At 44.6% G+C, this 12,077-nt stretch overlaps 1 protein-coding gene across 1 annotated transcript in view; it reads right to left on the bottom strand.

The window, feature by feature from the left end:
• Positions 1-11,487, bottom strand: part of PDS5B (PDS5 cohesin associated factor B) — a 191,594-nt gene extending 180,107 nt beyond the window's left edge. Inside the window, exon 1 of the mRNA XM_073613341.1 lies at positions 11,296-11,487. The gene's annotated coding sequence lies outside the window, so the exon portion shown is untranslated. The remainder of the gene's footprint in view (positions 1-11,295) is intronic.
• Between the last annotated feature and the right edge of the window lie 590 nt (positions 11,488-12,077).

Below are 12,077 nucleotides of genomic sequence, written 5' to 3' on the forward strand. Positions count from 1 at the left end.
GAGCGGGCGCAATTTTGAAGCGTGACATGTTGGGTATCAATTTACTCGGCATAACATTATCTTTCACAATATAAAGAAAAAATTTGGCTAACTTTACTGTTGTCTTATTTTTTTTATTGAAAAAAGTGAATTTTTTCCAAAAAAAAGTGCGCTTGTAAGACCGCTGCGCAAATACGGTGTGAAAAAAGTAATGCAATGACCGCCATTTTATTCTCTAGGATGTTAGAAAAAAAAATATATAATGTTTGGGGTTTCTAAGTAATTTTCTAGCAAAAAAAACTGTTTAAAACTTGTAAACACCAAAATCTCAAAACGAGGCTAGTCCTTAAGTGGTTAAAAGGTGACCCAATCCTTTAAACCCTCAATGTTTTTTAGTTTTAATACATTGAGAACAATAAAGCCGGTCATACATAATATATTTTTTCTTCATTCAACCAGCACTTTGAAAAGTGCAGATTTCCCCATTAACTAGGGGTACACCGAAAAGAAATTTTGGTGCCACAACCGAAACAGTTTTTTTACAAATATTTATATTTTTATAGACAATTGTATTATATTCGACTTTTTAATTAATATCATCAATTTAAATTAGGGCCAGTTCACACCAGATGCAGTTCCGTGTGCTTATTTTCTGCACTAAAAATGCATGCACAATGTTTTCCGTGTATTCCAATTGGCTCTAGTTTACACCATGCAGTCAGCTTCCGGTGCGGAAACTGAACGAAACCTGACTGCAGGGTGTACACCTACAGCCATTGGAATACATGGAAAACACTGTGCATACATTTTGTGCAGAAAAAAGCTCCCAGAACTGCATCTGCTGTGAACTGGCCCTATATGAATTTTGAAAAAAAAATATATATATTTTTTACTTTTTGCTATAATAAATATCCCCAACAAATAAATAAAAAAAACTTTTTTTTTCCCTCAGTTTAGGCCGATACGTATTTTTCTACATATTTTTTTTTTTTTTTTACCAAAAATCGCAATAAGCATTACTAGTAATGGTGGCAATCTGCGATTTTTATCAGGACTGCGACATTATGGCGGACACATTGACAATGGTGTCAAAAATGTCCAATCAGTGCCATACAAATGCATTGATTCCTGTGTAAATGACACTGCCAGTGAAGGGGTTAACCACTAGGGGGCAGTGTAGGGGTTGAGTGTGTCCTAGGGAGTGATTCTAACTGTGGGGGGAGGGGCTACATGTGACACATCATTGATCACCGCTCGCGATTACAGGGAACAGTGATCACTGACAGTGTCATTAGCATTTCCCCATTCTTCAGCTCCGTGAGACGATCACGGGTATCCTCGCTGACATCGAGTCCGCGGGACCCGCGATCACACTCACGGAGTTCGCCGCCGGCGATGCACACGTGGCCACACGGCAGGAAATTCAAAGGGACGTACAGGTACGCCCATTTGCGCAGCCGTGCCATTCTGCCGACGTATATGTACATGCGGTGGTCAGCAAGTAGTTAAAATGCTCATATCCATGAAAAAAAAAAAAAAAAAAGTCTCAGCTTTTATTAGTACTACTTTTAATAATCGTGATCTTTTTATTCTAAGCAAAAAAAAAATCGTGATTCTCATTTTGGCCAGAATCCTGCAGCTCTAAATATATATATATATATATATATATATATATATATATATATATATATATATATATATATATATATATATATATATATATATATATATATATATATATATATATATATATATATATATATACTCACACGCTATATTACCAAAAGTATTGGGATGCCTGTGCCTTTACACGCACATAAACTTTAATGACATCCCAGTCTTAGTCCGTAGGGTTCAATATTGCTTCAACTCTTCCGGGAAGGTTGTCCACAAGGTTTAGGAGTGTGTCTATGGGAATGTTTGATCATTCTTCCAGAAGCGCATTTGTGAGGCCAGGCACTGATGTTAGAGATTAGACCTGACTAGCAGTCTGTGCTCTAGATAATCCCAAAGGTGTTTCATCAGGTTGAGGTCAGGACTCTGTGCAGGCCAGTCAAGTTCCCCCATCTCAAACTTGCTCAGCCATGTCTTTATGGACCCTGCTTTGTGCACTGGTCCAAATCATTTGATGGAGGGGAGATTATGGCTGTTGTTCAGGGGATGGGCTTGGCCCCTTAGTTCAGTGAAGGAAACTCTTAAGGCATCAGCATATCAAGACATTTTGGACAATTTCATGCTCCCAACTTTATGGGAACACTTTGGGGATGGCCCCTTCCTGTTCCAACATGACTGCACACCAGTGCACAAAGCAAGGTCCATAAAGACATGGATGAACGAGTTTGAGGTGGGGGAACATGACTGGCCTGCACACAGTCCTGACCTCTACCCAAAAGAACATCTTTGGGGTGAATTAGAGCGGAGACTGCGAGCCAGGCCTTCTTATCCACATCAGTGCACAAATGCACTTCTGGAAGAATGGTCAAACATTCCTATAGACAGCCTTCCCATTACCTGTATAGAGGACACCTGGGAGCCAGAAGAGACTCACAACTTGTCCACTTCTTATTAAGTGAACAGTACTGACTGGCATATTCAAGGCTTTGGATATCTTTTTATATCCTTTTCCATCTTTGTAAAGTTTCATTACCTCGTTATGCAGGTCTTTTGACTGTTCTTTTCTACCTCCTCATGGCTCAGTGTCTAGCCTGCTTATTACTTAGCTTTTATACAGACACTAATTGTGATTTAGAAAGCCACAAAATGTGGGAATTAACCTGTGTGTGCCACCTTCTGTATCTGTGTGTGCCACCTTCTGTATCTGTACCAAGGCCAAACATTCCTGGGTATGTCAACTCTTTATCAGGGCCATTTGGGTGATTTCTGTTATTATGATTTAAAAAGGATCCAAAAAACTATGATAATAAACGGCTTCATGTGATTGCTATCCTTAAACAAAAGACAGCTTATGCCAGGGTATGCAAAAAATAAATAAAATATATAATTATATATATATATATATATATATATATATATATATATATATATATATATTCACACATAAACATACAGTTGTGCTCATAAGTTTACATACCCTGGCAGAATTTATGATTTTTTTTGGCCATTTTTCAGAGAATATGAATGATAACACAAAAACTTTTTACACTCATGGTCAGTGTTTGGCTGAAGCCATTTATTATCAATCAACTGTGTTTACTCTTTTTAAATCACGACAACAGAATTTACCCAAACAACCCTGATCAAAAGTATACATACCCTAGTTCTTAAAGGGTTTGTTAACCCATCTATATAAAACTATGCCACCCCCTCTATTAGAGGCTGGCATAGCACATTGTGTCAGTAGTTTTAAAAAACGAGTGTTCTAAATACCTAATTTGAGCTGTCTTCAGGCCGCTCACATCACTCGCAGTCGCTTTACAGCTCCGATGGATTGCTTCTGCGAGAGGGGCCATGATCTCCCTCTGACGTCAGCTGGGGAAATCACGTGGCCGCTCGTCTCCTCCGCAGAAGCCCTGTATCGGAGCTGTAAAGAGGCCGCAAGTCACGTAACCGGCCTGAAGACAGCTCAAATTTCGTATTTAGAACACTCGTTTTTTAAAACTACTGACACAATGTGCTATGCCAGCCTCTAATAGAGAGGCTGGCAGTGATAATTTAAAGTTTTTATTTTAGAATAATAGTGTGGGGGGGGGGGGGGGGTTGCGGGGCCGGAGATAAACAGAGGGGGGTGACAGGCAGGGACGCAATCAGACTACGGTGATCAGGGCGGAGCAGCCCTGATTTTCATGGTCTGTTTAGAGAGGGCATACAGGAAGTGGCAAGTTCGGGGGGAGGTTTACAGTTTAGAGGGGGGCAAATTCCACGGCACAAACGCTGTGCTGTGTAATCTGCTTTAAGGGACCAGGATCTGTATATTTTTTTTTTGGAGTTAGCAGACACTTTAATACCGTGTATTGCCCCCTTTAACGTCAATGACAGCTTGAAGTCTTTTGTGGTATTTGTGGATGAGGCTCTTTATCTTCTCAGATGGTAAAGCTGCCCATTCCTCTTGGTAAAAAGCCTCCAGTTCCTATAAATTCTTGGGCTGTCTTGCATGAACTGCATGTTTGAGATCTCCCCAGAGTGGCTCAATGATATTGAGGTCAGGAGACTGAGATGGCCGCTCCAGAACCTTCACTATATTCTGCTGTAGCCAATGACAGGTCGACTTGGCTTTGTGTTTAGGATCATTGTCCTGTTGGAATGTCCAAGTACGTCCCATGCGCAGCTACCTGGCTGATGAATGCAAATGTTCCTCTAGTATTTTTTGAAAATATACTGCATTCATCTTGCCATCAATTTTGCCCAAAATTTCCTGTGCCTTTGTAGCTCACACATCCCCAAAACATCAGCGATCCACCTCTGTGTTTCACAGTAGGAATGGTTTTCCTTTGACTCCTCTCCAAATGTAGTGTTTATGGTTGTGGCCAAAAAGCTAAATTTTGGTTTCATCACGCAAAACGACTTTGTGCCAGAAGGTTTGAGGCTTGTCTCTGTGCTGTTTGGCGTATTGTAAGCGGCATACTTTGTGGCATTTGCCTAGTAATGGCTTTCTTCTGGCAACTTGACCATGCAGCCCATCTTTCGTCAAATGCCTCCTTATTGTGCATCTTGAAACAGCCCCACCACATGTTTTCAGGGAGTCCTGAATTTCACCTGAAGTTATTTTTGGGTTCTTCTTTGCATCACAAACAATTTTCCCAGCAGTTGTGGCAAAAAATTTTAGTTGGTCTACCTGACCGTGGTTTGGTTTCAATAGAACCCCTCATTTTCCACTTCTTGAGTAGAGTTTGAACACTGCCGATTGGCATTCTCAATTCATTGGATATCTTTTTATATTCCTTTCCTGTTTTATACAGTTCAACTACCTTTTACCACAGATCCTTTGACAATTCTTTTGCTTTCCCCATGACTCAGAATCTAGAAATGTCAGTGCAGCACTGGATGAAAGATGCAAGGGTCTGTCAGGAGTCCAGAAACTCACTGACCTTTTTATACACACACACACTATTTACAAGCAAACAGATCACAGGTGAGGATGGTTACCTTTAGGCTCCATGTACACTTGACGCTGGGGCAAACTCCTCTGAACGAACTTGAAACCGGCGTTTAGAAATGCCCGTTTTGCCGCATTTGCATACCGCGTTTAGCCAAATTTTACTACGTTTGCATCTAGAAGCATGTATAACCTCATTAAGACCCTCCCCAAGCTCAAAAAATATTGTTATTTAACCATTTCAGCCATTTTGACCAGAGTGAGTAGCAGCAGCAGCAGAGAGAGCAGCTGTTACTTGTATTTGCCTCTATTTCTGTGCTTCTTTTTGCAATGGATCCCATAATGAGCATGTGTGAGGAAAGGCTCCTGACGTTGCTCTTGATATGGGTCAAATTCCAATTAAAATTTGGATACCGCAATGCTAGTGTTGTATTGCATTGCATCAAGGGCTATATATAGTCTATGAATCATCGCAAGTAATTAAAACATTTTAAACTATTTTTTTTTAATGTTTTTTCATCGTTTTCCATCATATTTTTGTCTTTTCAGATCAAAAATATAGGGTACCTTTAAAAACGAAAACCCGTCTAAACGCCGGTACCGCGTTTATTCGCATTTGGCGTCTGAAACGTGGAAATCTTCAGCATCTGAACCCATTTTTTTGCTGTTAAACGCAGCTGCCTAAAAACGGCAATAAACGAGACTGTGTACATGGTCACATAGGATAACATTGAATGAGTTCAGGGGCAGTTGAAAAAAAAAGCGTCCAACTAACTCTGAACGTACGGTTTAGCAGCGTCCCGTGTACATGGGGCCTTAATAGCCATTCTAACCCCTTTGTGTCAACTTGTGTTAACGTTATGTTTGATCAAACACTAACCATAAGTGAAAGACGCTAACCAAAATTCCAAAACCGAGACTCCGTGGACACCTCCCACCATCTTTGAACAAACCATCTCTCCAAGCACCAAAGCCAAAAGCCTCAGAGTTATCTTTGACTCAGAAATGACAATGGATGCACAAATAGGATCGGTAATTAGCGGATCGCACCATCTCCTCCGCCTGCTACGTAGACTCATCCCCTTCATCCCAGAAGAGGACAAAGCAGCAGTAGTTAGAACAATCATCAATTCCCGACTCGACTACGCTAACTCGCTCTACATAGGATTACCCCAATATCAGCTTGCGCGCCTACAGGCCATTCAAAACATTGCGGCAAGACTGTTAACAGGAAAAAAAACCATGAGAGTCCATTTCCCCATCACTAAGGAACCTACATTGGCTAACCGTAAAGAATCGGATCACATTCAAGACCCTCTGCCTCGCCTATATTTTCAATTTATTTTATTTTTTTTTGTCCTTAATGACATTTCTGTAATATTTTACAAGGATTCTCAAATAAAAGAAAAAAAATATGAAAAAAAAAAAAAAACCCTCTGTCTCACCCACAAATGCATACAAGGAAACGCTCCTCAATACCTTCGAGAGAAAATAAAACATTACACGCTCAATCGCAATGTTCGATCATCTAACCAAAACCTCCTTCTCATTCCCAAATACCACTACAAAGCAAAAGGGAGAACGAAGGTTCGCAGTCCAAGGACCTCGGCTATGGAATGCTCTTCCGACCCACATCCGCATGGAAGAAAACCATTTGGCTTTCAGGAAAAGACCCAAGACCTTCCTCTTCTAGAAGCTGACAACACTAAACGCATTTAGCGCCTTGAGGCAATTCAGTTCGCATTTGCAGCGCTTTACAAATTTTTAATTCATTCAAAGAAATGTTTTTGTTATTCATATTCTCTGAAAAATGGCCAAGAAATCATAACTTCTGTCAGGGTATGTAAACTTATGAGCACAACTGTATATAAAAAAATGTCTTTATTTAAATAACTAAAACACGCATGATGGGCAACTTTTTAAAGACCAGCTGTCATTTTCAGATGCACTTGTTGCTTTGATTTGTGTAATCTTCTATTATTATCATTTCAATGCAAAACGTAGACATAACTTACGTTGTAAAGCGATGCACAAACTGCTGGCGCAATATAAAAATTTATATTTGTTTCATAAGGATAGTGGAGGACAGTTTGGAAAAAGAACAGAGTACTGATCAGCTAGCTGTATATATTACCTACACTAAATCTTCACACAATGAATGGAAGCTCCCTGAATAGTAACAGATCAGAGGTCAGCTGTTGACTTGTCCAACACATGAACTCTGTAGAAACCTTAAAACCTTTCAGGAGTTCCCATCTCTAACACTGACTGGCCAAAGAAAGAAAGAGGGGGGGGGGGGGGGGGGGAGTCCAAGTGAAAGGACACAGAGCTAACACACACACACAGTACATGACAACCCCTTCAGGGGAAGAACTGAAATTACAGAGCCAAAGATCGACAGAAATACACAGATCCCAAAAGACATAAAAAGCACAACACAATGCATTTGCCACACAGAAAGGTGACAGGTGATATATTAATAAATATAATGAGCTTCGCACAAGGAATGCAGCAGCCCACCCCACATCAGAATCTCATAAACAAATGGCACCATGCAATCAACAGCTGCGTAATACATAACCATAACCCAGCATATATCTAATCACCAAGAACCTAATAGAGACTATGAGCATTTCCTTTCTAAACAGGTAGACCAATTTAAAACCTCATCTGCCATTCAGCCTGCAGAAACACTCCGTTATGCTTGAAGAGGATTTCTGAAATCATTGTCAACGGTATTCTCTCTGCGTTTTTTAGCCATGTGTTTCACATTCCCTGAATGAATGTCAATAACGGCAATGACATTTGTTCTCTTAAATGATTGGACTCTATATATGTTCAGCATTATGACCTGAATACATTTAAGCGGCACATTATTGCAGCATTAAGAAAAAAAAAAAAAAAAAGAAGGACGTATAGGCAGAACTCCTGGAAAGGAATGTGGCAGCCCACCTCACGTCTGCGTGGCATGAAAAGGGCAGCAAGCAATGAGCTCACACTGCTGCCAAAGCCTAATAGATATGATCTCCAGGGGCATTTAATAACACCCTATAGAGACCAATTTACATTAGCTTAAGCAAAATAAAAACAGTAACAATAGAGAAGGCAATCACAAACAGATTTATCAAAACTGGAGCTGCTACCCATCATTGCACAGCAGGTGACATTTCTCATATATACAACATGAAAAGGTCCTGGTCACTACAAGCTTTCCAGTCCTGTGTAACCCGGTTCACAGAGGGGCGACCTGTCAGGCGACTTAACCGCCCGACAAGACGGGCTCCATTCTGTACAATGGAACCGTTCTAACAGGAGCGACTCAAGTCACTCCAACTTAGAAAAAAGGTTCCTGTAGTACTTTGGGGTGACTTCAGAGAGGCTTGCATAACATTCTATACAGAAGTCGTTTTGCAAGCCGCGCTGTACAGGGTGGCTTCAGAGTCAGGCAACTTTGAAGTCACCCCTGTGTGAACCGGCTCTAAATGGGTTGTAAAGGCAGAAGGTTTTTTTTTTTATTTTAATATAAGATAAAAAGCCTTCTGTGTGCAGCAGCCCCCTAATACTTACCTGAGTTCCCTCTCCATCCAGCGATGTCAACGAGTGTTTCAGCCGTCCCAGATTCTCCTTCCTGATTGGCTGAGACACAGCAGTGTCGCCATTGGCTCCCGCTGATGTCAATAAAAGTCAGCTAGCCAATCAGGGGAGAGAGGGGGCAGGGCCAGGTCTGGCTCGGTGTCTGAATGGACACAGAGAGCTTTGACTCAGTTTGGGTGCCCCCATAGCAAGCTGCTTGGTGTCGGGGCACTGAACTGGAGGGAGGGGCCAGAAGCAGCAAAAGAGGGCCCCGAGAAGAAGAGGATCTGGACTGCTCTGAGAAAATCCACTGCAATAAAGCAGGTAAGTATAACATGTTTGTTATTTTTATAGGGGGAAAAAAAAAAAAAACCAAGCCTTTACAATCACTTTAAGGAGGAACTTCTCTTCCCGTGTATTTTTTATTTCTCAATCCCCTCCTAGCTTTTTTCCGTGGTATCCACAAATTCATTCACACAGCAAATCCAGTGGTGTGGTTTTGTGGTTTGCCACTGCACACCAGTTACCATGTCACAATCTTCCTTTTTGGGGGACATCAGAAGCCAGTAGCAAAATGACACACCATGGTGAGTGCAGATCATTCGGGACCAGGAAAAGACAGCCAGCTCCTGATGACATGCCGTGACACCTTTTTCTGTATATTGCCAGGTGGCCTCCTGAAATGTGTGATGTGGGTATACCAGGGGCTTTTTCTATGCGAGAACCCCATGTTTGAAACAAGAATGAAAACGAAATATGGACTTTGTAGGCACCAATTATAAAAAATGATATATGATATATGTGAGAACCCCAGAAGTGAGGGGCCCTTACCATATGAAAAAAGCATTAAAGTTTTGTTACAAGAGAGTGTGCGTGTTTCAATCAATCAGGTGTCACCTAACAAACCAAATCAGAACTCTGGCTGGTTGCTATGGGTAGCAGTTGTGCTTTAGATCTAGGTTTAATGAATCAGAAGACAGTGCACCTGCATAGAGGCTTTTCTATTAGAAAAAAAATAAAGTAACGGGGGGCCACAGTGCAGACATGGAGCAGTTGTTGTACTAGGGGGTCCCAGTGCTCAGTTATGGGAGAGGGGGGGACCCACTGCTCGGCACTGGATGGGCAGTGTTCGCCATTGTAAGGGGAAGGGGGTGCCAGCGCTTGCCATTGGAAGTGAAAGGGGGGTGCAAGCATGTAGCAATTGAGGGGGGGGGAATACCGCTCGCTATTGGAAGGGGGTGCCAGTGTTCGGCTATTGAAAGGGAGGGCAGCACTTACTATTGGAAGGGGAAAGGGGGGGCAGTACTCAGCAACGGAAAGGAGAGGATCCCAGCTTCTGGCAATGAAAGGGTGGGGGCCCAGTGCTCGGCAATTGAGGGGGAGGGGCAGCGCTTGCCATTGGAAGGCGAAGGAGGGTCCCAGTACTCAGCAATTGAAAGGGGGGGGAGCGCTAGCTACTGGAAGGTGAAAGGGGGGGTTCCAGCATTCAGCAATGTTAGGGTGGGGGCCCAGCACTTGGCAGTGAAAGGGGGGTACCCTGCAGTGGAAAGGGGGGATCCCATCGCTCACCAATGGAAGGGGGGGTTCCAGAGATTGCCAATGGGGAAGAGGGAACCCAGCACTCGCCAATGGAAAGGGGGGGAATCCCAGCGCTCGCCAATGGAAAGGGGGGGAATCCCAGCGCTCGCCAATGGAAAGGGGAGGAATCCCAGCGCTCGCCAATGGAAAGGGGAGGAATCCCAGCGCTCGCCAATGGAAAGGGGGGGAATCCCAGAGCTCGCCAATGGAAAGGGGGGGAATCCCAGAGCTCGCCAATGGAAAGGGGGGGAATCCCAGAGCTCGCCAATGGAAAGGGGGGGAATCCCAGAGCTCGCCAATGGAAAGGGGGGGTCCCCAGCGCTCGCCAATGGAAAGGGGGGGTCCCCAGCGCTCGCCAATGGAAAGGGGGGTCCCCAGCGCTCGCCAATGGAAAGGGGGGGGGCAGGGCTCAGCAATGAAGGGGGGCTGTCAGTGAAGCAGAAGAGGTTGTAGAAAGGGGGGCCCCATGACCACAAATGAAGCCCCGGTGATGGAGCTCTTGAATGATGTGATCCCGGCTCTATGTGACCTCTGAGGCTCCATCACATTGGGAAAATGACAGCTGGGGGCCCCTGAGAGGGGAAAAAGCAGAGCACATCAGTTACAAGAAGGAAAAAAAAAAGGCTGACCCATTAAACCTGGAGAAGATGCAGAACTTGCAACCAATGTCTCCATCACAAGCCTGGCTGGTTGCTATGGACAATAACAGGAGTACAGCGCCCCCTCCCTGTGAACACGGGTCACCACATTCTCCAAAACACTGTGCTGTACCTGGGGGGGTGCAGGAGACCCCAATGTGAGGAAGGACCCCTCTGATGTAAAACATGGCACTGGTGACCATGACAACCAGATTCCTCTGTTGCTATGGGGAACCCCCTCCCCCCACACAGGCAGGGCTGTGTGTCTGTGGAGGAATGCATTGTGCTCTATAACGGGGCTCCGGGGAGGGTGATGGGAACACCGGGCCGGGTAGATAGGACTGATCCCCGCCGGGCACCTCAGCCTTGGCAATGACAGAGAGCTCCGGACACACAGGCAGGCTGGGGGCCGCTCCCCGGGGTCCCCCCGCTCCAGGAAAACCCGGAGGCCGTCCGGCTGCTGCCGCCTCTCACCTTCTCTCCACCGCAGGCGTCGGTCACGCTCTCCCGTAGTCCGCACCGGCTCTTCCCCGCCCGTGACACCCGCGCCGTGTCGCCTTCCCCGAGCTTCAAAATGGCGCCAATTTGTCACCAGCGGCTCCAATGGAAGCGGCTGTGGGAACAGCGAGACCTGCTGCACAGAGCGGGCGAGGAGCGCCACCGTGCGGCCAGCGGAGGGAGAGCCAGGCCACGCCTCCCGGTGACATCACCCGCTGATAGACAGTCCCCCCGGCGACCTCCGGAGAATAGGGACAGCGGAGGAGCCACAGAGACCGCTCTGCCTGCCACTCAGCCCTTCTCTGCAGTGCCAAATCTATGGTAAAGGCTATGCCCTGCAGAGAGAGATAAGCAGAGGCTATGCACTACGGGAGGGGGAGATCAGAGGCTATGCAACATAGAGAGGGACCACCAGTCCATACACACCATAGTAAGGGACTGTCAAAGCCTAGTTACCATAGAGAGGGACTACCAGTGGCTACGTACTATAGAGAGAAACTACCAGAAGCTTTGTGCCATAGAGAGGGACTACCAGAGTCTGTGCACCATAAAGAGGGGCTACCAGAGGCTATGCGCCATGGGGAGGGACTACCAGAAGCTATGAACCATAGACAGGGGCTATCAGAGGCTATGCTCCTTAGAAAGGGACCACCAGTCGCTATAGATCATAGAAAGGGACTGCCAGAGCCTTTTTACCATAGGGAGGGACTACCAGAGGCAATGTATCCCAGAGAGAGACTACGATAGGCTATGCATTA

This window comes from Aquarana catesbeiana, linkage group LG02 (assembly GCF_042186555.1).
Source record: "Aquarana catesbeiana isolate 2022-GZ linkage group LG02, ASM4218655v1, whole genome shotgun sequence".
NCBI lineage: Eukaryota > Metazoa > Chordata > Amphibia > Anura > Ranidae > Aquarana > Aquarana catesbeiana.